At 39.4% G+C, this 26,360-nt stretch overlaps 1 pseudogene; it reads left to right on the top strand.

Moving 5' to 3' along the window:
* The first annotated feature begins 21,331 nt into the window (after positions 1-21,331).
* On the top strand, positions 21,332-22,015 carry LOC110559192 (sodium channel modifier 1-like; annotated as a pseudogene).
* Positions 22,016-26,360: the final 4,345 nt, after the last annotated feature.

The following is a 26,360-nucleotide window of genomic DNA, read 5'->3' on the forward strand; positions in this document are numbered from 1 at the left end:
CCGTGACTCTCAGAGAACATATCCAGGGTCTGCATCCATACCTATCACATGACAGAAGGAACTGTGGGTGATGAAGCCTGGACACCTTGAATTTGATGACTTTGTAGTTGGTTTCGTTTTTAGAGTCCTTTGAACGATTTGAATCAATGCTAGATTTAAAACTTTCCATTCTAGTGGTGGCTACTGCTGGCAATTCTAGTCACTGACAAACAGAGGCTGGAGGCTTCCTGCATGTTCAAATCAGCTCGGAGACAGAGAGAGACATTGTTTTGAAGGAAAAGATGGCAGGCCAGCAGGCAGACAGGAAGGAATCGGGCATGGAGACAGAAAGGTTGACTAATTCTAAAAAGAAAAGGACTCAATCTTTTTTGGGTCCTGGTCTGAGGACCTACTCTGATAAGCCTTGGAATGTAAATTATCTTAACACCTGGAGACTCCTGAGCAGACCTGCTGGGTTCTGCATGGAAAAACCTAGTCCAAGGATGTGTCAAGAGAGACATCTCAGGGTCATCTCAGCATCTGTTCCTTTATACAGTACTGCAGAAAGCACAAAAACATCCATGTTTGTGGAACACTGAGAGAAAGGAGAAAGGTGAGAGTCATTCACAATATAGGGTCAGGGTCTCACTTGTGTTTTGAGAGAGTGGGACTGAGACCTCCATGGAATTGTGACAAAATATTTTCTTTCGGCAAGTAAGAGAGGAGTATCATATTACACATGCCATCATTCCTCTACAGAAAGGAGGCTCTGTTTTTGTTATGCTCTAAACAAAGAAGAGATATTTTTTGATACAAGAACTGGGGCTTCTCACCTTAGGGTGGATTCTTGTAAACAAACTGACTTCCCTGATGATGGACCTCTCTTGTCTGTCTCTTAGCAGGGAGAGTGTAGGAGGAAAGAGTTGTAGATTTGGGAGTACGATCCCATAGAAATGTAGAGTCAAAGAAGACAATTGGTATAAGAAGAAAGAAGAAAGAATAAGGCTAGAGAGAAGAAGGCTGAGTAGAGTGAAAATAAGAGACAGTTGAAAGTGAATTGAGCTAGCAGAGTGAGAAGAGAAGGCAGTTGGTGACAGTTGAGCCAAGAGAAGCTGAGCTGAGCCAGAGAAGATATTCTTAAGAGACAGTTAGGAAAAGAACCCAGGAAGAAACGACAAAGTCACAACATAGTCAATAGAAAAATCAAGACTAAAGCTACGGGCTCCTCTTCACATAATGAGAAATCCCATGGGTCTCAGAAGCAGGAGTGAAGGTAGACAGCTGAAGACCCTGAGAGGTTGTTGAACTGATGCTTGAAGTAGTCATGAGAAATCTTGGTGAAGAAGGAATCAGTCTGATGTTCACAGGAGGGAAGCAGAGGTAGGTTAGAAGCTGAAGGACAGTACTTGAAATGGTTACTGTGTAGACATCAGATATAACTAAGCATGGATGAACAGAGGAGTCTCATTCTCAGTGAAGGACAAGCTAAAAATGTAATCAATAGAAACTCAGTTTATTTTGATATTTGTGAGTTAGGAGGACAAAGCAGATTGTCCCTTCTTCCTTCTCCACCTAACAGATGACTGTTTGTTTGGAATGATTTGGGGAATCAGGGCTGTGGCTAGTTGTTAAAGCTCCTTGAACCTGCTGCCTTGCAGGATCAGGCATGGCTACCTATGCTCACTCTGAATCTTGGCCTCTTTTGTCTTCTCAGACCCATTCATCCCAGACAGTATTCTTGTCAAGTGTCAAGCTATACACCCATTTTGGATACCCAAGGATGTTATGCCCAAGACCATAGCAGTGATGTGTGTCCCCAAATTCAAACAGTGAGTATGTGAGATTCTGTTATGGAAGGTACAAAATCACTATGGCTCCAAACTATTTAAAGACTAAATATCTAGAGAGTGTCTTAATGGATTGCTATAAGGTATATATTTTAATTAATATCAACTTTAAGATGTACATTTTAATTAATAGCAACTGCTCCTAAAAGATATGGTAACGTCGCTGATAGTTTTCTAAGACAAACTCTTAAGAAGTAACCTCAAAAGTCAGAGGTTGAAGAAATACCACACCAGACACTGTATATGAGTGTCATCTCTTTTCATTCCCAATGTCATGTCATGATGAATTCCTCAGCAGAGCTAGTGTTGGGAAAGCAATTAACCATCCTATTTTTTCATTTGATAACTTATTGTACCCTGGATGTTGTCTCACACATACTAGAGGACCTGGTTTTAGTGTTTTTATCACTTCTTCACATTGATTTATCTAAACAGAACTAATTCATTGCTTGGTTCTTCTTCCTACTCATTTCTGCTCTTGAGTTCCAAAGTTAGGTTATTGTACAAGAAAGTTATCGAGAGAGAGAGAGAGAGAGAGAGAGAGAGAGAGAGAGAGAGAGAAAGAGAGAGGCAGAGAGAGACAGAAAGGGATGTAGACATGTGAGGCAAGAGGAGGAGAAGGAGGAGGAAGAGGGAAAAATCAGAAAGAAAGTCTGAAGGAAGGAAAGAAGGAAGGAAAGAAGGAAGAAAGGAGAAAAAGGAGGAGGACAAGTATTAGAACTAAGACAAAAACAACAAGGTCTAAGAGAAGAACAAAGATGACAATGATGACTGGGAAGAGGAAGAGGAGAAGGTCCATGGGTTCTAGAAGAGTTGTTGTGCAGAGAAAAGAAGAGTGGGAAGAGAGGAGAAGGGAAAAGTAATAGAGGGAAAGAGAAAGACAGAGATCTAAGAATAGAGAGGAGGCAAGAAGAAAGGAAAATGAATGAAAAGAGAAACAAGAATAAAAAGGTGAAGAAGAGAGAGGAAGGAGACTTGGGGACATATCTGTTTGACTGTGAGTCTGTTTTTTCTCATTTCAGAATTGGAATTTTCACACTGACACATACTGAATTAAAAGAAATATCCTTCTGCCCCAGGAAGTGGGTTTCATCCCCATAGACAGGACACGGCACTCTTCTGCGTATGTATCTTTCAACAAGAAATCAAGACCATGTTCTCAGTAAGGACACAGAACTGATAAGATCCCTCATCTTTTCTGACTCATTTGGAAGTTCAGATTCTTCAGTCACCTTCCAAAAACCCCATAACTAGGTAACAAGGAAACAGTAAGCAGCAGAAATAAGTTTTCTCATATTTGCAACCTGTCTTTGAGGGTGCTGACCCTTTCTGGCACTTTTACCTGATATCTGGGATATTAATACTATGATTGCAGTATAACTCAGTGTCAAAGTGTGAACTCAAGATGCTTGAGGCCCTGGACATCCCCAGTAACAGGGGGAAAAGAAGTAACAGACAAAATCTGTTAGCTTATTCTATGCTTATTATGTGTTACTTTGTTCTTCATCAATATGTTACTAAGTTTCAGTCAGTGATATGAATACAAAGAGAAAAGCCAAATAAAATAGGTAAATTAAGCATCTTTAATCCTGGAATTCTGCCTAAAAAGTAGGGTTCTCAACCTGCTGAGGGAGGTGGTTTCTTCTTCCAGGTTGTGTTCAGTGATAATACACTTAGAATGCTCATATAGATCTCAGTGTGTCATATCTGCCTCAGATAAATGAGATTCTGAAAGCTCACGCCACATAAGCCTGGACTCTTCCATTGAGATTATATTCTTAGATTTAGAGGAAATGGAGCAACATAGTAAAAGGAACAGAACCTGTCCCACTGTCCCATAAAGTATATAAGAGCTAGAGAAGCAGCCACAGAGGTCCAAGTATGTTTAATACCCTGCTATCAGAATGCTAATTCCAGAAGTGAAGCCCCGTCTTGGGATATAATGTTTACATACTAAGATGTTGAAAGAGATTGCACAATTTAAAAAATGCCTAGAACACCAATTCCCATGCTTCCAGTGTGAAAATATTTTCCAAATCTGCATGGTGAAAACACTCCTGTAATGCCAGCACTTGAGCACTTGGACAGCTACTGCAGGTGGATCACCAGTTTGACGCCATCTGAGGCTACCTAACCAGGATGCGTCAGACTGATAATAAGGGTTTATAAGGTATGCATAGGTAAGCATACCTTTGAGGACCATCAGGTCACTTTTACCATCGCATCATCGCAGGTCCAATACTACATTGGGCTTACTGGTCCATTGTAATAAAGAAATATTTCACAATTACTCTGTGTTGTAAGTGACGATTAATATTTACTATTGGTTTATCTTTTAGTAATGCTTGCTGTTAATCCTAAACAGCTGTATAACCAAATCACCACACAGAGACTGGGTTTAATTAGTTAACCTAGAACACAATGCTGGGCAATAGTTACTCCCTCTTAAACCTCCAAGCCCTCATAGTTTCCTAACATTTAGATTTTACCCATTATATCTGCTTTTTGTGAAATCTTAGGTCCACTCCATCTCTCCACATCTTTCCAAGATCTCTCCCAGCTCTGCTCTACTCCCTCTCCCTCTCCCTTTTTTATTCCCATTTATTTCCTGTCGTCTGGCTCCTCCCCTCTCCTTGCTCAACATTGTGGCTAGTTGCTTTATTTTGGATGTTTACACAAAGTTGAGACAGGATGCTTAGAATAAATATCACAATGCAATATCCGGATTGAAACCAGAGAGTGGGAGGCAGAAATCAGCATTTGAATACATTTCAAAAGAACATTATACCAACATTCTGGAAGTATGTACAAAGATACATGGGGAGACACGGACTCCAACAATGAATAGAACTGAGTCAGAGTGTTAGATCCCAGACCTTTTGCTAATCTCACCACTAGGCTGAGAAGTATTGACCTTCAGTGAGCTTCTTACATTAGAAGCTGATGATTGGAGTGTGGAGAGAGCTTGTGTTTCAAGCATGAGGCTCTAGCTAAACTCACAACATGTCCAAAATCTGCCAAGGTAGTGTTTGCCTGTATCACAGTACTGGAGAGCTCTGGATAAATTCAAGATCCTTCTAGGTTACCTGGGTTATACGGTCTAGCCTAGGTCACACGAGACTCTCTTTTGGTATAATATAAAAGTATTAGTTGTTTCAAAAGAGCAGTTTTTTATGCCTTAATTGAGTTTATTTTCTTCAGTTGCAGGACTGCAGCCATGTCCCCATCCAGAATATCATGGTGAAGGGTGATAGATTTGTAATGGGTAGAATCCCATACATCTATACCAGTGGGAATTGCATACGTGTGTGTATGTATTTTATGTATATATGAGAGCAGAGTATATATGTATGTAGAGTGCTGTAATATCTGTGTGCATGTTCAACTTATGTCATGTCTGTTATATCTGTGTCATGTTCAAGTGTATGTATGGAAGGCATCCTGTGCTCATTCACAGTGCACAGAGAAAAACATTGATGTGTTGTCTATTAAGCTATATTTTAAGGTGGAATAGTGTATTAGTAGCTCATAATGACTGGATAGTGATTTTGTTGCATAGTATATTAGTTACTAGATTAAGATATTTTCTGGGCAGGAACTAGAATGGATGTAAAGGCCCAGTGCACACAACACTGGCCTGCATCAACTGCTGGGCTCCCAGAACAGTAAAAAGAAATATGAAACATTGTCACCTTAAATCACTTTCCTAGACCTTTATCACTTACATTTACACCCCTTAAAGCAAATTTTTAGTCTCTCACAACTTAAGCTTTTCTGTCCTCAGAAATTTATAACTTGTATTTATGGACATTAAGCTATTTTTTAAATTTTTTTATTATTAGTTACATTGTATTAACTCTGTATCCCAGCTGTATCCCGCTCCCTCATTTCCTTCCAATCCCTCCCTCCCTCCCTCCCTCATCTCCTCCCTGCCCCTTTCCAAGTCCACTGACTGGGGAGGACCTCCTCCCCTTTCATTTGACCCTGTTTTATCAGGTATCTTCAGGCTGCAAAGTCCTCCTCTGTGGCCTAGCAGGACTGCTCCTCCCTTGGGGGGTGGAGAGGTCAAAGAGTCTGCCATTAAGCTATTTTTAAGCATATAAAACTTACCTGGGCTTGAACACCCCCCTACATTTTTTTTCAAACCAGTCATGTCCCATGAGTCCCATGTGGCTGATTACAGAGAGTAGACCTGCAAAAACAAGTTCCTTCAAATAAAGGAGCAATAGCAAGTTACTTTGAAACCTATTTTGTTAGTTTATCTCTATAGAGTGAGTGTGTTAGCGAGGTACACCGAGCTTGCTTTCCCCATCATGAGAACTATAAGAAGTGAGGCCTGAGACCTGAGTTAAATGAATAAAAGCTTTAACTACATCCTTGGGGAATGAGTTGATATGTATGCCCTGCTAAAGCTACAGTTAACAAGTCAATATCATCAGAGAGCTGAGAAAGATAAATTATACCAGGAAGTATAATCCAAGCGGCATATGAATTCATTAAAATTACAGAGCCTGTTTTCTCTAGGTTCTGTGGTCTTGATGCCTTCCTTGGTCAATCTTTCGCCATGATAAAGGACAGCATGAGCAGCATTGACCTTCATCGGCCAGGCACAGAAGGTCTGAGAGGTTTTCCTGTAGAGAAGGTACTTGGGAAATCTGACCTTATAAGTAGGCAGAGTCACCCCAAAAGTTTGGGCAGAGTTTGGGCAGAGACCTGGGAGAGTGAGAGGCATGAGGGCCAGTCTGTCTAGTGGTTAGCATATTGCCACAATCCAGGTGGAATTATTTTGCCCACTTGTCTTCTGTGGAGACTTCAGGGTTACATCTAGGAACTAGTATTTCTGACTATAATAGGAAGCTTTCTCATTAAACATTTAAAATATCATATTCAGCATTTAAATCAATGAATAGCTTGCTACCATCTTTTATGTATTCCTGATTTAAAATAAACTTTATTTGGTTTACTTACTTAGCTCTAGGCTTAACCTTGAACACATATACATAATAGTATACAAGTTAGTAGCTTTCATAAGGTTGGGAATTGACAAGTTAGTAGCTTTCATAAGGTTGGGAATTGACAATTTTATCTCTGTTAATTTGAGCCTTAAAAATTTGGGCTAAGATGGGCATGGTGCAGCATGCCTGTAATCCTAGCACTCTGGGAGGCAAAGGCAGGCAGATTTCTGTGAGTTTGAGGTCAGCCTGGTCCTCAAATTGTGTCCAGGACAGCCAAGGCTACACAAAAAAACAAAAACAAAAACAAAAAACAAAAACTGTCTCAAACAAACAACAAAACAAAACAAAGCAAAAAAAATTGAGTTGAAGTCTTAATTGAATATCCTTTGTTATCAAACAAAAATATTTAACTATAAATACAGTCCACAGACAACCTTGAACTTCTTCTGATCTTCCTTTATAGTGAACCATGAAAAAATATCACTGTTTCTTATAAGATACAGTTTATCCAAATAGCTGAAGCTTAACAAGATGAGCAAAACAAAGATAAGAGAAATATGTTTTTATAATTTATTTTTACATTTTATTCATTGTATATACTGATTGTAGCCCCCTCCTTCAACTCCTACTAGTCCCACCCTCCTTCCCTCTTAAATCTCAGTCAGAATAGCAAACAGGATACACAGCAGAAGTAGTGGAACAGAGGGAACAGGATGAAAGCCTACTATAGAGGGTTCTCTGATAGATATCTACTTTTAAGTCAGTTACTGTTAACCTGAGTAGACTTTAAGAATTTATAAGCCTTATTTTTTAAGTATATATTGTTCACTATTTAAATTTGCAGCCCTTGTATTGAACATAGTTAGCAAAACTTAGGTAGATATATTTAAATTTCTAAGTCAATTTTGGTTAACCAGAATATATATTTATAACCTTAAGAATATATCATCATAAGAAATTCATCCTAATCTGCACATAACTTATGTATAGATGGTTAACTAAGAGCCCTTTGTTGTAAATTTTGAGCTAAATATTATTGAAGGTTTTTATTATTTATTTATTTATTTATTCATTCACTTTACATTCTGATTGTAGCTCCCTCCTTTCTCTCCTTCTGGTCCCTCCCTCCTTTCCTCTTTCTTCCCCTATCACCCTTCCCTGCTACTCAGAAAACAGGAGCCTCCGCCTACCAACCCACCAAAGCATATCAAGTCTCATCAAGACTGAACACATCTTCTTCCCCTCTGGCAAGGCAGTAGCTCTAGGAGGAAGTGATCAAAAAAGCAGACAATAGAGTCCATGTCAGAAACAGCCCCTGTTTCCCCTACTGGGGCAACCACACGAAGTCTGAAGTACCCATGAGCAGCACTGTATACAAAGCCTAGATCCAGACCATGCATGGTCCTTGGTTGGTGTGTTAGTCTTTATAAGCCATCCTCTAGCTCCAAGCCCTGGTTACTTGGCACTATTTGTCTTTTTGTGGAGCTCCTGTTCAATCCAGGTTCTTCTCTCTCCATCCCCGAAGACTCTCTGTGCTCCACTTAATGTTAGCTGAGACTCATAGCAGTGGTGGATATGGAGACTGAGGTGTAGCCACTTTTTACCCAGACATGACTTCCAGTGGAGGGAGTAGGCCACCAACCCACCCACAAAACTGTCCACCCAAATTTACCCAAGTTGAGAAGAGATAAAGATGGAGCAGAGATTGAGGGAAGGCCCAAACAATGACTGTCCCAAGTGGAGACCCACCCCATGGGAGAGAGCTAATACCTGATATTATTAGTAAAACTGCTATGCTTGCCAACAGGAGAGACTAGCATAACTGTCCTCTGAGAGGCTTCACCCAGCAGCTGATTGAAACTGTTGCAGACACCCACAGCCAAACATTAGGTGGAGCTCTGTTAGTCTTCATTTGGGGGAAGGATAGGAGGACCAAGAGGGGACAAGAACTCTACAAGAAGACCAAAATAGTCAACTAATTAAGAACCATGGGGGCTCATAGAGACTGAAGTAACAATCAAAGAGCATGCATTGACTGGACTTAGGTTCCCTATACATATGTAGCTGGTGTACAGGTTGCTCTTCATGTTGGTATCCTAGTGAGCAGAGTGGATGCTGTCTCTGACATGGACTCTGTTACCTGATTTTGTATCACTTGTTCCTAGTTAGGCTGCCTTTTTGGGCCTTAATGGTAGATGATGCACTTAGTCCTGATGTGATTTGATATGCAGGGGTGGGTTGGTGATGGGGATGTTCCATTTTCTAAGGAGAAGTGAGGGAAGGCAGAAGGGTGTGGGAGGGTGGGATCAGGAGGACAAGAGGGAGGGGGAAGTTACATGTGACACGTGACCTGAATATAGAAAGCATTGTAGAATACATAAGCACAGAGGTAAATATGTTTACTATGACTTTCCTTCAAACTTTCTAACTATGAAAGGAAGCCTGCAGTTTTCAAATAGACCTTGATCTTTCTGTCTCCATTAACAAATATTATCACCCTCACCTTTTCTACACCCTCTCTGTATGAAATTCACAGGGTCTGCTCACACTAAAGAGAAGTGGATTACATGTAGGCATGCTTCTTGAGGTTCTGCCTACTTCTAAGAATAAATACTGTCCTAATGTGAGCACACATGCTTTTGTGCTTAGAAATGTCTAGATGAACAAATAGATTCAGGGCTGATAATAAAAGGAGGAATAAATTTTTGCATTTATATAAATGAAGGAAAATATATTTAATTATACTTTTAGCCACTTGACAATCTCCAAACTATTCATGCTGCTAATAATCAAATATCAAATATCAAATCAAAGGAAAAAGTATCCAAGGGAGAAGAATGGCATTAGCATTGAAATCCATGTATTGTGGCCTAGTACATTTTAGTGAGTAGTATTTTAAAACTTCATCTTATAATTGCTAAATTATTTTCTTTATGATTGTTTAGCCAATATATAATGAGTCAAAATTCATACAAACAAAGCCCAGCATGTCTAATGAAATAATCTAAATCTTGCTTTTATGAATGGTCTTATTTGAGTAGGTTTTCCTCCTTATACTCAAGTGTTTTAATGCTTGGTCCATAAGGAGTGGCATTATTATGAGGTGTGGCCTTCCAGTAAGGATGGCTTTATTAGAGGAAGCTTGTCACTGAAGAAGCGAGCCTTGAAATCTGCCATGCTTTTTCTATGACCAGTGTGCTCCATAGTCACTTTCTGCTCCTTGCAGATCAAGATGTTGAAGTCTCAGGTTCTCCAGCATCATGTCTGCCTGCACACTGCCGTGTTTCTCACCAAGATAACGGACTAAACCTCTGAAACTGTAAGTCAGCCTCAATTAAATGTGTTCTTTTGTAAGAGTTGCTGTTGTCATGGTATCCCTTCACAGCAACTGGAAACCCTAAGATAGGTCCTTTACAGAAACGGAACACACTTTGTTTTGCATGTTTCCATGTCTGCAAAACCTGCCATCCAATAGCTATGTGTTAACTTTATCTTAAATCTCCTGGTTTCTGGAGTTATAGATAGTTGTGAAAAAACACGTGGGTGCTACAAACTGAACATGAGTCCTTTGCAAGAGCATCAAGTAATCTTATCTACTGAAACATCTTCCTTCTCCACAAGCAATTTACAACCCAGTGATATTTTTCCTCATGCTTTCTGTGAAATACAAGCATTAAGAAAAACAACAAGGACATTTGCTCAACCGTGTTTGTAGCAGCTCCATTCATAATGGCCAGAATCTGGAAACAACATGGATGTCCTTCAATGGAGGAATGGAAAAATTGTGATACATTTGCACAATTTAATACTACTCAGCTATTGAAAGCAAGGAAGTCATGAAATTTTCAGGTAAATGGATGGAATTAGAAAAGAATATCTTGAGTCAGGAAACCCAGAACCAGAAAGACACTCATGGTATATACTCACTTTTAAGTGGCTATTAGCCACATCCAGGATAACTATACTAAAACGCAGGATACAGGATATCCAAATACAGGATAACCATACTAAAACGCACAGATCCAAAGGAGCTAAATAACAAAGAGGACTCTAAAGAGTATGCTTAATTCTCATTCAAAGTGGCAAATAGCATAGACACTGGAAGGGTTGAAGAGAGGTTAACAGGATTGGAACATACTATAGAGGCCTTCCAAGCTGGAATCTTTAGAGGCTCTTTTAAAAATAGCCTCACCTTGGTATATTGTTCTTAGTTAAAAAAAAAATTGTAAAATCATATGCTTATAATAAATTTATATTTCTCAAGGTCAAGGCAGTTAGGAAACTCAAATAACCTGTATTGTCACCACCCTGTATAGCCAATGTTTCCATGAAATAGAATTCAGCCTAGGTTCTACTCTTTAACCTCTATGGAATTGTCTAAATAAATATTTACCTGGTAAGTATTGGAATTTTTTTAACTCCATACATACAAAAAGAATCCTAGCAAGTTTCACTGTAACTCCTCCGGTTTGCTGCCACAAATGAAAGTAACTATGGGGATCTGCTTGGAGAAGAGTGATTTCAGAAGTGGTGCTTTGTAGCTGCAGCTTTGGACTCCTGTGCCTGTCAGGTGTCTGTCTGTTTCTACAGGGTTACATCATAGGTTGTGGTGCTGTCATTAATGCTTCCTGTCCGGTCAGTGGTGACTTTCTCATTATCTAAAGAGTATCAGTTGACTTAGTGACTGCCCCTTTCTATTGGTTCTAAAATCTTCTTGGTCACTTCTTAGCTATTCTGTGTTTAACAATTTTCTTACTTTCTCAACTCTTCTTCCTTTCTTGCTTCTTTCCCTTCTTTCTTCCTTTCTTCCCTTGCTCTCTCCTTTCTTCCTTGCACCCTTTTTCTTTCTGATGAAAAGCTTTTTCTGATTTATGTAAATTCAGGACTTTTGAATGAAAGACAACACTGCACTTCTGCACCCTATGCTTTCTGTATCATCTAAAGGTATGATATTGGAAATTATCTCATTCTATCAGCTTCAGTTTCAACAACAGGTGAAATGGGAAAGCAGGATACACCTGTACTTTAGGTGTTAAAATTGATGACAGAGCATGCAGCATTTGATGACAATTTTGAAATGTTTCTGTTTGATAGAAGGAAAGTTAGGCCTATTCCAGGGCCAGGGAAATGACACAAGGAGTAAAGGTGCTTCCCATGCAGGCTTGGCAACCCACCATCAAGACCATGGCAGATGTCAAAGAAAAAGAAGTAGTTCTCTTCTAATCTCCAAATATATGCTTTGGAGTGCATACCCCTACACACATTGTATACAACACACACACACACACACACAAACAAACACACAAACACACACACACACACACACACACACACACTGAACATCGTCTTTGGAGGTCTGGTAGAAATCTGCACTGAAACCATCTGGCCCTGGGCTTTATTTGAAAGGTAGACTTTTGATGACAGTTTCTATATCCTTGCGGGACATAGGACTATTCAATCTACTTACCTGATTTTAATTTAATTTTGGTAAATGGAATCTATCAAAAAAAACTGCCTATTTCATTTAGATTTTCAAATTTTGTGGCAAATAGGCTTTCGTAGTAATACCTAATAATTGTTTGGATTTCCTCAGTGTCTGCTGTTATGTCCCCCTTTTCATTTCTGATTTTGCCGATTTGGATAGTTTCTCTCTGCCTTTTAGTTAGTTTGGCTAAAGGTTCGTCCATCTTGTTGATTTTCTCAAAGAACCAGCTCTTGTTTCATTGTTTCTTTGAATGGTTTTATTTGTCTCCTTTTTATTTATTTCAACTCTGAATTTGGTTATTTCCACCATCTACTCCTCTTTGGTGTGTCTGCTTCTTTCCCCCCCCCTAGGGTTCTCAGGTAAGTCATTAAGCTCCTTACATGAGATGTTTCAATTTTTTTTGTTAAAGGCACTTAATGCTATGAATTTTTCTCTTAGCACTATTTTCATTTTGTCCCCTAAGTTTGGGTATATTGTGCCTTCATTTTCATTAAATCTATGAAGTCTTTAATTTCTTTCTTCATTACTTCCCTAACCCAGTTGTCATTTAGTGGCAAGTTGTTCAGTTTCCATATGTGTGTGAAGGCTTTTTGCTATTTCTCTTATTGTTGAGGTCCATCTTTAGTCTATGGAGGTCTGATAGGATACAAGGGATTGTTTCAGTCTTCTTGCATCTGTTGCGGCTTGCTTTGTGACCAATAGCTATACCGTCTATTTTGGAGAATGTTCAATGAGTTGCTGAAAAGAAGGTATACTCCTTTGAATTTGGGTCAAAATGTCTGTAGACATCTGTTAGTTCCATTTGATTTAGGACCTTTGTAAGAGCCTTTATTTCCCTATGCAGTTTCTGTCAAGTAATCTGTTCCTTGGTGTTGAAGTCTCCCACTATTAAGGTGTTGGGATCAATGTGCAGTTAATGCTTTAATAATGTTTCATTTAAGAATGTAAGTGCTCTTGTATTTGGAGCATAGATGTTCAGAACTGTGATGTCTTCCTGGTGAATGTTTCCTTTGATGAGAATGAGGTGCCCCTCCTCATCTTTTTGGATAAATTTTGTTTGAAAGTCTATTTTATTATATGTTAGGATAGCTACCCCAGCTTGTTTTCTGGGTCCATTTGCTTGAAAAATATTTTTCCAGCCCTTTACTCTGAGGTAGTGTTTAGATGTGGTTTTGTGGATGCAACAGAATGGTGGTTCCTGTTTCTGAAACCAATTTCTTAGTCTGTATCTTTTTATTGGGAAGTTTAGTCCATTGATGTTGATAGATAATAGTGACCCATGAATGTTACTTTTATTGTGGAGTTGGTTGTGTTACCATTTCGTTCTTTGTTTTCTTTTAAATTTTTCTTGTGAAGTTATCTATATCCTATGTTTTCTTGGGTATAGTTGTTTCAACTGGATTGGAGTTTTCCTTCTAGTATCTTCTGTAGGGCTGGATTGCTGTGTAGATACTTTTTAAGTTTAGTTTTGTCATGAAATAGGTTTTTTTTTTTTTCCTTCATTACGTTGATTGAAAGCTTTGCTGGCTATAGTATACTGGGTTGGCATCCTTGGTCCCTTAAAGTCTTTATGACCTCTACCCAGGCCCTTCTGGATTTTATAGTTTCTGTTGAGAGGTCTGGTGTGATTCTGATAGGTCTACCTTTATATGTTACTTGGCCCTTTTCCCTTGCTGCTTGTAATATCTTTTCTTCTTTAGATTTAATGTTTTGACTCTGATATGAAGTGAGGAATTTCATTTCAGGTATAGTCTATTTGGTGTTCTGTAGGCATCTTGTATGTTTATGGACATCTCTTTTTTTAAGTTGAGAAAATTTTCTTCTATGATTTTCTTAAAAATGTTTTCTGGACTTTAGAGCCTAGAATCTTCTTTTTCATCTATTCCTTTTATTCTTAGATCTCGTCTTTTCATGGCGTCCTTGATTTCTTGGATGTTTTGTGTTTGGGACTTTTCCAATTTTAATTTTTCTTTGAGAGAAGTTTCCAATTCTACAAGTATATCTTCAGCACCTGAGATTCTCTCTTCCATCTCTGGTATTCTATTGGTGATGCTTTCCTTTGAAGTTCATGATCTTTTTTCTAAGTCCTCCAACTCCAGGGTTTTCTCTGTTTGTGTTTTCTTTATTGATTCTAATTCTGTTTTCATGTCTTGCACCATTTCCTTCATCTGTTTGAGTGTGGATTCCTGTCTTTCCATGATGGCTTCTATTGTTTTGTTTATTTCCTATTTATGTGCCAATAATTGTACTTCTTGTTGTGCCTCTAGTTGTTTGACTGTATTCGCTTATATTTCTTTGAGAGTTTGTTCATTTCCTCTCTATTTGCCTCCATTTGTGTGGCTATTTCTTTGAAAGAATTATTCATTTCCTCCTTACGTGCCTCTAATAACTGGATATACATAGGTTTAAAATAATTTTCCTGTGTCTCTTATGAATTAAAATATCCATTGCTTTAGGGAATTGCTGGTAAAGCCATGATGTCCTAATTTTTGTTGGATTATTGTTTTCTTATGCAGACCTCTGCCCATCTGCTTATCTGTAAACTTCACTATTTCTTCCTGGAGTCTGTACTTCAGACTGGTCTGTCTTTCTCTGGTGTCTGGTATTCTTCAGGAAGATGAAAGAGGTCCGCTGGTTTGAGAGTGTGAGTTGGTGTTTCAGCTGTATGTATGGTAGGAATGATGCAGATCCAGGTGCACAAATGCTGACAAGGAAGGGTTGGCATGTGAGTATAAGTGTGCCTTGAAGGACAGGGTGATAAAGAGTGTAGATGCCTGGAATGTAGGGCGGGGGTGTGTGCAGGTACAGGAGGGGGTGCTGTTGCTTGTGCCCTTCACTGGCAAAATGCACATGCGCAGGCTTTCTGAATACCTCAGTGACCTACAGGCCAGGAATTGTTGGCCTGGACTCCATTGGTAGACCCACAGAACAAGGGTTTCAATGTTGAGAACACTGTCCCAAGAATCCCTATGTTGCCCACAGTGGGGCTGTGGGTGGGAGGGGTAAGATGTCTGGCTGCTAGCATAGAGGGACTCTGGATCTGGGGTCTTGTATGCACTCACTTGAAGACACACTCACTCTCTAGCAGGCCTAATCAGAAAGCACAGCAATTCACCCTGTTCTCTACTCTCAGATTTGGGCCTGCCAGGGCAAATTGGAGTGGAATATGTCCATCGGCGCAGTGGTGCTACAGCCGTCAACTGGGAAGCTGGTATAAGTGGCCTGCTGGAAGTCCATCCACAGCCACAGACTGGGAGGCCAGTACAGATGCCTGCTGGGAGGCCCTGGGGAGCCCGTACTTCCTTGCATTATTGTGCTTACTTCTAGCCAACTGTTTGTCTCTGGTGTTAGCAGGCCTGGTGGTTGCTGATGCTAAGAGAGTTTGAGTATAGGCAGAGATGGCTCTCAGCTGAATGCTGCCTGAAACCCTCAAAGGCCTTCTCAGGATGCAGACAAAATGGTTCAGAGCCCGCAAATGACTCACTTCTGCTGGCTGTGTTCTAGTTGTGTCAGGCTGATCAGGAGTCAGGAGTGGGGAGAGCTCTCATAAAACATCTTATAATGTTCAAATTTAAGCTCATAAAATCCAAGCTGCAAAACTGAACTTTCTTCTGATAGTTCTCTCCATTGTTTGTTACTGACACCACAGTTTGGAGTTTTGAGATTAAATGCTGTTGAATTGTTGTGATGATAATTATTTTTTTTAGTTTTTTTTTGTTTTGTTTTGTCTTTTAGCTTCTTAAATACACCAACAAATTATCTATGCAGCACCATTACAATATGGGAATGTTACAAGTTAAATAACATTCTTGCTTTTCTAATAAATTACACTTTCATATAATTTTGGCGGTTGCCACCTGATATTCTTTTATTGCTTGAAAGATTTTCTTTCTTTCTTTCTTTCTTTCTTTCTTTCTTTGTTTCTTTGTTTCTTTCTTTCTTTCTTTCTTTCTTTCTTTCTTTCTTCTTTCTTTCTTCCTTCCTTCCTTCCTTCCTTTCTTTTTTCTTTCTTTCTTTCTTTCTTTCTTTCTTTCTTCTTTCTTTCTTCCTTCCTTCCTTCCTTCCTTTCTTTTTTCTTTCTTTCTTTCTTTCTTTCTTTCTTTCTTTCTTTCTTTCTTTCTTTCTTTCTTTTTCAAGAGGCAACCCATCTTCATTCTTCTCTGGGAAAACCTTTCTCTCCTCTGATCTTCCAGAGAGAACCTGCTCACACACAATACCCCTGATAAAAACCTCTTATTTTCTTTTCAATATTTGGAGAATTTCTAAAGAGAAGAAAAATGAACTAAAAAATTTGCATGAAAAACAAAACAACAACAAACCACCATAAACAAGATAACTTGTAGTAAAGCATTGATATGGCTTATGTTGATGGTTTAAGAAGGTTAGAGTTCATGATGGTAGAGCAAAGGCATGGAAGCAGGAACATCTAGAAGTTCGTATCTTGTGATACAACTGTGAGGTAGAGCAGAAGTGAGAGTGACAGGCAGAGGAGAGAGGGAGAGAGGGAGGAAAGGGGATTGGGAATGGTATGAGATTTTTGAAACCTCAAAGTCCATTCACATTGACACACCTCCTACAATAAAGTCATAGCTCCTAATCCTTTCTAAACAGTTCCATCAAGTAGTATTGATGTAGGATTCTACCCAGCCATTCTTAAAGAGACCATCCCACTCTCTTATGGAATAAGTTATCTTTCTATTCCTTATCTTTGGCTCTGGAGAAGTTACTGCAGTCTGTGCTGTGAGGATCTCTTGAACTTTCCTCCATTTGGAGTTTTTCATAGATGACATAGACCTGGCTGTTAAGTTTCTCCTTCTGATTGGAAGTTTCCAGTCATTATTTCTTTAAGTTAATTTCTGATTTAGTATTTTATTCTGTTCCTGCTCAGTTTCAGCCAAAGGGAGGTGGGAAAGGTGGTATGATCTCCTTCTCAGTACAGCACTCAGTCATTTAAGGGACCATGTCTCTTTTTGACTGAACTGAAAATGGACCTGTAACATGGAGAAAAAGTACAAAGATGCAAGGATCACAAAGTAGAAGAGTCCTCGGTGCCCAAAAAAAGTCTATGCACAGGATTCTCTGAGGCTATTGGGACAACTTGGAAATAAATGTTGATCACATCTGAGCTGTAGGTAGGGGTTTTTGTTGAGTTTCCATTAGCTAAACAATATGTGTAACATATCACCTAAATATAAGTGTATATGTTAAATGTATCTGTGGAAGAGTACGTTTGAGCTAAAGTTTGCCAATTTGTATTTTACTCAGACTGTTTCATCTGAAGAAAACAAAAAATTAAAGTGAGAAGAAAGAATAAAAGTGATTACATGTATAGAAGAAAGGTCAGGTAGAAGAGGAGGAACAAATAATAATGCTTTTAGCTGCACCTCCCCCTTGCATTATTATCTTTAAGACACTAATTACAAATATATAAAGTGTATTTTAATATAAAATAGAAAAACATGTTTTTCTTATTGTTTGGATATCACATATTCTTTATGTGATATTCCAAAATGGTGTATCACAGGTCACAAATGTTAGAGCTTTCTCTCACAGTAGCTAAAGAATAATGCTGAAAAGTTTGTATTGCCCAAACTTTTTTTCATGGTTTTATTTATTTTTTTATAATTTTAATTTTTATATTGATCACTCATTATTTACTTTGTATACCAGCAGTAGCCCCCTCCCTCATTCCCTCCCAATCCCACCCTCCCTCCCTCATCTCCTCCCTGTTCCTTTCCAAGTCCACTGCTAGGGGAGGTCCTCCTCCCCTTTCATCTGACCCTGTTGTATCAGGTATCTTCAGGACTTGCTGTAAAGTCCTCCTCTGTGGTCTAGCAGGGCTGCTCTTCCCTTGGCGGGGGAGGTCAAAGAGCCTGCCATTGAGTTCATGTCAGCAATAATCCCTGTTCCCCTTACTAGCAAACCCACTTAAATAAGAAACTGGAAATGTTGGCTTTATGTGGACTAACTGACTGTTGTGTGAAATGCTCCTCAGAAACCGTGATCTGTCCTGTGACTGTGTGCTTATTTTTAAGTGCATGATGGGTGACTCCTTAGAGCATTCAAGGGTGGTGAAATTCAATGTGGATGTGAGGATGAGGATGTTCATGAGGTTGCTCAGCTAATGTTGGTACCTGGATTGCTGGTTTGAACGGTTCCCAAACTATTTACATGTACTGTAGATAATTTTTAAAAAATCCTTTTTAATGTTTTCCAGAGGATACTTATTTAAACAGCTGAAGTTGTTTCGGGTTCATGAAATATATTGTCACATTTCAGCTTGACTCCAACTGGCTATAATATGCTTAAATAAGGCTTATTTTCTTTTCTGCCTAACAAATCCTAAATATTTTACCATAATCTTATTGATAAAATAAAATAAAAATAGACTTACCATGACCATGGAAACCATAGAGTACTTTTCTCCAATTAAGTTCTTGGAACAAACTCTAATAGAAACTTGTAGAATTTTTTAAAAAAATTTTGTTGTCTGAGATCAGAATGAAAGATGTGCATGTTGTCTCACACCTACAATCTCAGCACTGAGACCTGAAGCACGAGGACTACAATGAGTTGGAGGCTAACACGAGCCTTATAGTAAATTCAGAGCCAACGTAACAGAGTGCGAATGTAAATAAAACAGACAAGCAGATACATGTATGAATAAAGCCAGAATAAAAATGCTTTTCTCTGAGTTCTATTCTCTAGTGTTACACATTTTGGGGAAAAATAAGTTTAGAAATAAGAAAGCATTTTCTCTAAGCTTCCTGACTGAACATTGTTTAGAATGTACAGTGAGTTTTTATTTTTAAGGTCCTGTGTCCTTTTGCACTTTGACATGGCCTTATTCTTGGGACAAGAGATCAGAAAGGAAGGGGGACCTCCACATTACATACTCTCCATGCATTGCAGAGGAAGATGCTTAGCAATTCCTGCCTCAGTTTGACTATCCCTATTTCCTTACAGAGGAGAAACATTGGAACTCCTCTGGCCTTCAGTCCCAGTCCATGACAGCCTTTGATTTTGATGTCTCTGTTTTATTTTTATTAATTTTCACTTTTTATCTATCTTTCCTTGTACTGAAAATGTTTTTTCCCTCACAATATATATCAGTTTTCCCCACCTCTTCCTCCTGTTTTCCCTCTGCCTCCCTCCCATTTGTATCTAACCCCTTTATATCTCTTATTAACAAAAAAACAAGCTTCCAAGTGATAATGATAAAATATGAAAAGATAAAACAGAAAAATAGCATATGGCAATAGGACAAAACACAAACAAAAAACATACAGAAAAGAGCACAAAAAGAGGCCCAAAGAGGCACAAAAACTAGACATAAATGCAGAGACCCACTTGTTATCAAACTTAGTAATCCCATAAAAACACAATGGAAATGGAAAGCTGTGTGCAAAATGGAAGCTGTCTACACAAAGAATGCATAGAGGGGGAAAAAAAGAAAAATGTTTACAAACAAAAAAGACAAAGGTAGTATTTAAAAAAGGAAAACCCCTGATATGACATTAAGAGACTAGGAACCTCCAATGATGCAGTTGATCTCTTCTTTTGTTGGTCATCAACTGCTGGGCATACAGTCTACCCTTAGGAGCAATTTGTTTCCCCAGTGAGAATCTCCTAGACAAAACAAAAATTTCGCTTGTAAGTGGTTATGATTTGTAGATAACTTCTGCATTGGAGTTAGAAATGTGTGCACTTTTTCTTTCAGCTCTGGACCCCATTTGATGTAGACACAGGAAGGCCTTGTGCATGCTGCCACTTTCCCTCTGAGTTCAAATGTGCATCAAACCTGTTGATTAAGACTGTCTATATTCCTGGTGTCCTCCATCTCCTCTCACTCCCACCCTCTTCCTGCCTCTTCTGCATGCCCCTCTAAGCTCTGAGAGGGAGTGATTTGATGGAGACATTTGCTCTGTTCTCACTTTCTGCATAATGTCTGGATGTAGGCCACTGTACAGGAAAGTTTCCTGATGATGATCAAGAATGATCAAGCACTTATCTATGAGCATAGCAGAAGGTCATTAAGACTCATTTTATTGCTGCATATTTTGTTTCATTTAGAACAGTAGTATTTGATTTTATCTTAGTTCCCGGGAATATCTAGTCTCAGGTTATTGATCACCCAACCAGTGTTGAAAATGGGTTCTATCCCATAGACTGAGCCTTAAGTCCAGTCAGACATTGGTTGGTTATACTCACAAGCTTTGTACCAGCATTGAGCTAAACATATCTTGCAGGAAGGACACTATTTTAAATCTAGGGGTTTGTGGCTGTTGTGTTTATATTTCTTCTTTGGTACTATGCAGAGGACCTTCCTATACCAAAGATGCTAGAATATACAGTGAAGAATCTAGGTAGACACCATTTCAACTTCTCTGTATTCAACGAGTTGTATAGTTGTTGGAATCAGCAGTTGAGATGTTATAGTAAATTTGTACAAAAGGACCTGTAGACTTGGAAACAATCTCAGTTATTTGAGGATTCCTAAAGACCACTTTGGCCAACAGCTTAATTAGATTTAACCCAACCTGGTAAGGGAAGCTTCTTTTTGTAACAAGAAATGTCCAGTTGGAACATATAATTTTATGTAGATTGTATTCATATATGTACATAGAGAGGAATGTTAGATTTCCATGCTACACCCCAAATAGCTCTTTATTTGGCTATCTGTCTCTCACTCTATCCCCTTCCTTGTCCCCTGCTTCCCTCCTCCTCCAAACTTGATTCTCTTATTCCAGGTCCCTTCATCCATCCATAACTATTCTATTTCCCTTTCCTAGGGAGATCTATCTGGCCTGTCTTGTCCTTTACTCCATTACTATATACCTATCCCCTGTAGTTATATGCATTGTAGCTCTGTTATGTTTGGCCTAATAGCTAATATCCATTTCTAAGCTAATACATGGCATATCTGTCTTTCTGTGTCTAGAATAACTCATTAAGAATGCTTTTATCTTGTTCCATGCATTTTGAAAAATGAAATTCATAGGTAAATGCATGGAACAAGAAAAAAGCATTCTTAATGTTTATCATGTCTGGGTCTCACAATTGTGATGTCTTTCAAGAGGGAAGGAGACGACTGGAGTGAGCTCAATGTGCTCAAAAAACGAATTGTTGGGGACTTGATGGCTAGTTACGTCCCAGAGGATGAGGCGCTGTTGCTATGGGATGGACGCTTTGCTTGTGCCATCTGCCCCATCGATCAGTACTAGACACCCTGGCCATGCTGACTGCCCACCTTGCAGGCAAGAATCAGCTGTCCTGATTGAAGCCTTTCTATGGCAAAAGCAGTCAGGCAAGGGAACAGAGCAAAATACAAGACAGCAGAATGAAGAGAAGACAGAGAGCAAAGCTGAGGCTCCTTTGCTAACTCAGACTCCACTAATTACCCAGAGTGCTCTACATGGAGCTCTTCACTGTAACATCTGCTGCCAGGGAAAGCTCAGACCAGAAGCACCTGCTCCCGCTGTCTCCCGTTCTCCTTTGCCAGCCCCAGAGCTTGGACTCCAGAGTTCAAACATCAGGAGGGAAACCGAGCCTAGTACAGGATCGAACACCAAAGAGTCAGTAGCTCTCCTGTCTTCTGCACCCTTGAGGCCCAGAAAATGCCTAGTCCTGAAACTCATACTCCGAAGCTCTGGATGGGTTCCAGATGGACAAGACTGATGGATAAAAGATGAAAATCCTGAGTTTGACTCTGATGAGGAAGAACTCCTGATCTCCCCTTGGACGAATAATGCCTTTCCTTATTTGTTCCACAAATAAACTTACAATGGGGTCACACCGATCTTAAAAAAAAAAAAAAAAAAAGGCTGAAAATGTACCACATTTTCTCTGTCCATTTTTCAATTGAGGGACATCTATATTATTTCAAATTTCTGGCTATTATGAGTAGAGCAGTAATGAACATGTTTGAACATGTGGTAGTATGGTAGGATGAAGCATCCTTTGGGGATATCCCCAAGAGTACTATAGCTGCATCTTGAGGTAGAGTGATTACCATCTTCCAGAGCAACTGCTGCTCTGTGGCCCAGTGGTAGAACACTTGCCTCTCTGCCTGTGATAGCAGCTGGCACAGGAGCAGTGACTGGACAGAAAAGCTGCAGTGGTCATTTACCAACCCTGAGAGTCTTTAATAATTCAGATGATGGCAGAAGAATTCAAGTGAGAGTTGAATAGAGCTGTGCTACCAGTGCACAACTCTATGGGGGTTAAGATTCAACATGAACTTCAGGAATGTTTTGACTCGTCAGGTACAAGTTCCTGCCAAGCCTGATAACCCAAGTTTCATCTCCAGAGCCCACACTGTGGAGAGAAAGGACTGACCACATTGAGATGTTCTTTGACCACCATGTACATGCTGTGGTGCCACTACACATGCATGCACAAAGACACAAAATAATTAAATGTAATTTAATCAACTTTAATTAAAAGACTTTCACCCAGTCATATTAAATATGAAAACAGAATATATCGTAATTTACTAATAGTTTCTAACTTTTTGATAACTGAAAAATATTATGATAGAGTCTATCCACTTGAACATTTACTTGGGAAAAGCAGATTTACGTCTCTGGTTCAACAAGATACACATTCCTAACCCCTTTGCTGAATTGTTTCTCACAATGTAAGTGGGAAAATGTCTGAATCTTGGTCCAACATTATTCTGTGCACATCATATGATTCATGCAGAGGTGGCCGTGAACAGTGTGGATACACTTGGCAGGTTGGATGTGGGTGTGACAGGTGAAGGGGGGGATCAGGGAGAATGTAGAGAAGCAGTGAGTGACCATTGTGTGAAGTCATTTCTGCTGCTTTGATGACGTCCTAAGAAGGTGGATTTCCCAGTAAAAAGAAGAGAGATATATACATCATAGTTTTTTTTCCTCTCACCTAGCAGCATAATTCCATTGGTAAGTCACCATAAACACTTCATGTCCAACACTGAAGACAGAACAATCAGCAAGGTATGTTTGCCAATGGAAAACACATCTGTGCAGAACTCTGGAATGCAGACCCACATTAGAATAATACTCACATACACCAGAACACAGAGATTTAGAAAACGGTCTGTGTGGGTCTGTGGATATCTGTACATACTGAACACATAGCAGGAAAACTCACCTGAAATACCTACTGGAAAAGAAATTTTGTCACCTACGTTAACATTTGGGAAAGCAGATTGATTGAAGGAAATGTAATTTATTATTCAATCAAGACCTCTGAATAGAATATTCTGATGTGAACCCTGTTTAAATTAACTAATGTAAAGAGAAAAAACTTATGTAAACCCTGTGATTCAAAATCTGGGACCACTGTCCTGTTACTTGTTTTCTCCTATTTCCAATGTCCATCCCCTTTGTCTTTCTATATGAGGATTGATTATCTTACCCCTGGACCTCTTTCTTGTTTATCTTCTTTAGGTGTACATATTTTAGTATGTTTATCCTATCTTATAAGTCAATATAAGTGCGTATATACCATGTGTGTCTTTCTGCTTTTGGGATACCTCACTCAGGATGATATTTTTTTTAGATCCCACAATTTCCCTGCAAAATTCATGATTTCCTTGTTTTTAATTGCTGAATAGTATTCCATTGTGTAAAAGTATCACAATTTGTGTATCCATTCCTCCGTTGATGGACATCTGGGTTGTTTCCAGGTTCTGACTATTATGAATAGGCACCTGAAAGACTCTACCTAGCAATGTATCACAGAAGATGTTGAGACCTATAACCAAGCCTTCGTCAGAGTGAAAGGAATCATATGAAGGAAGGAGGAATTAGTATATCCTAGAGGGGACAGGGAGCCCCACAAGGTCCAAATATATCTGAGCACAGGGGTCTTCTATGAAACTGTTTATCCAACCAAGGACCATGCATGGATACAACCTACAACCCCTGCTCAGACATAGCCCATGGTAGCTCAGTATCCAAGTGGGTTCCCTAGTTAGGGAGACAGGAATTGTTTCTGACATGAACTCATGAGCTTCCCATCTCCCTGAGGGAGGCACAGCCTTGCTAGGCCACAGATAAGATACCTGATAAGCTAGGGCCAGAAGGAAGGAGAGGAGGACACCCCCTTTCAGTGGACTCAGAAGGGGGCAGGGAGGAGATGAGGGAGGGAGGGAAAGAGGGAGAGGGCTATAGCTGGGATACAAGTGAATGCATAAAATTATTTAAAAATAAAAAATATTTTTAAAAAAATCTGGGATCACACCAAAAGTTTCTCATATGTGAGGTAAACTTCCCACAACTGAGCAACATCCTCTAAAATTCTCTATACTCTCACTTTAATTTTTTTTATGTTTTTAATTTTAAATTTTACATTTTTCTTTTATTAAAAATAGATTTTTTTCCTCATTAAATATATCCTGATTGCCCATTCTGCTCCCTCTACTACTTCCTGTTGCTCCTTACTTCCCTCACATCCAGATAGACTTCCCTTTCTGTCTCTGATTAGAAAGGCGAGTCTTCTAAGAGATAACAAAAAAAAAAAAAAAAAACACCAAAATATAATAAGATAAAACAAAAACTACCATTCAAAATAGGGCAAGTCAAAAAAAATGGATAAAAGCCCCAAAGAAATCCAAAGAATCAGAGACACACTTGTTCAGACATTCAGTAGTCTCATAAAACACTAAATTAAAAGCTGTAATACATTTGCAGAGGACCTGGTGTGGACCTGTGTAGGAGCTGTGCTAGCTGCGCTAGTCTCTGTTAGTTCATATGAGCTCTGATCAGTTGATTCAAAGGGCTTTGTTCTCCTGGTGTCCTCACTCCTCTTCGCCCTTTATACTCTTTCTTCTCTTCCTCAGGGTTCCTTGAGCTCTGAAGGGAGGGAAAATTTTGATGGAGACAGCCCACTTAGAGCTGTGTGATTTAGGGCTCTCTCTGCATATCTGAGTATGGGTCAGCTCATGCATATGATTTTCCTCAGTATTCAAAAACATGAGGAAGAAAGTTAGTGGTATCATGAATAAGGAATTTTCTGAGTAGGAGACTTAGTTCTTGTTCCTGTATTTCATGGCCCAGATATTAGAAATAACAGTTGTAAGGGAAACAGGGCATGTCTAAATTGCTGAATAGTTTGATTTTCTAATGGCCTCTCAGGCCAAGGCTTATTTCTGATGTGTGGCCAAGCTCAGATCTCTTCTCTTCATTCTGTAGCCTCTTGAGTTGTATGGAAAAGAGGTTAGCCTTCCCTGTGGCTACAGAGTCATCAGAGGACTGTTGAGGACCTGGAGTTGGCATGGTTGATCACAGTAAGGACTTTTCACAAACTCTTCATCATACTTGTGCAGGCAGAATAAATATAAGATTGTGGAGCTATTACCAGGGAATGACTCTTATAGTCTCAGTGGCAAGAGTTTGGTGAAAGAGAACCTATGGAGATGTACATGACTCCGAGGACCTCAGGCACTGGGGAGTAGTTATCTGGGCATGACTTCACTGATCTTCAGAAGACTGTGTGTGTTGAGTAGACATCACCTTCCTATTACACAGAGGAAGAGAAAGTTCAGGTTTAGAGATAGCTCAAGTGTCACAGTTTGCATTTCCCTGGTTGTGCAACTCCTAGAACAAGGGTTCTTAGTTTCCACCACTGTTGGTATTCTGTAAAGTCAAGGCACTCTCATGAGATCATTCTCATTTCTTCCCCTCTCGAAGACAAATGAGTCTTACCAAAAACTCATGTGTTCTCAAAGATATCAGCATGTCGTCACACCTACCTGTCAAGAAGAATTTCTGAAAAGGCCATGAACCCTTCTTGATTCTTGGATTGATATGAGGGTTGAAACAGTTTTGCAGCATCCATGGGCGTAGCATCCCACATGGTACCTACAATTCAACTCCTCCCAGTTCTGAGGACACTCAATGTCTCCTGTCATTACCTAATGATCTCTGAGTTGAGGTTGGACTCTGCTGGAAAACGATACACAAAGGTGCAGTATGAGAAGCGATCCATATTGTGATTGGGACTGGAAAAAAGAGACCACTGTCTTTATTTCCTGCTTTGAAGTTCAGGAGGGTGCATTGTTTCCTCAAGGCTCAGCGGTATGCTAATTATATCTGAAGCCTCCTG

Source organism: Meriones unguiculatus, chromosome 14 (assembly GCF_030254825.1).
Source record: "Meriones unguiculatus strain TT.TT164.6M chromosome 14, Bangor_MerUng_6.1, whole genome shotgun sequence".
NCBI classification, from domain to species: Eukaryota; Metazoa; Chordata; class Mammalia; order Rodentia; family Muridae; genus Meriones; species Meriones unguiculatus.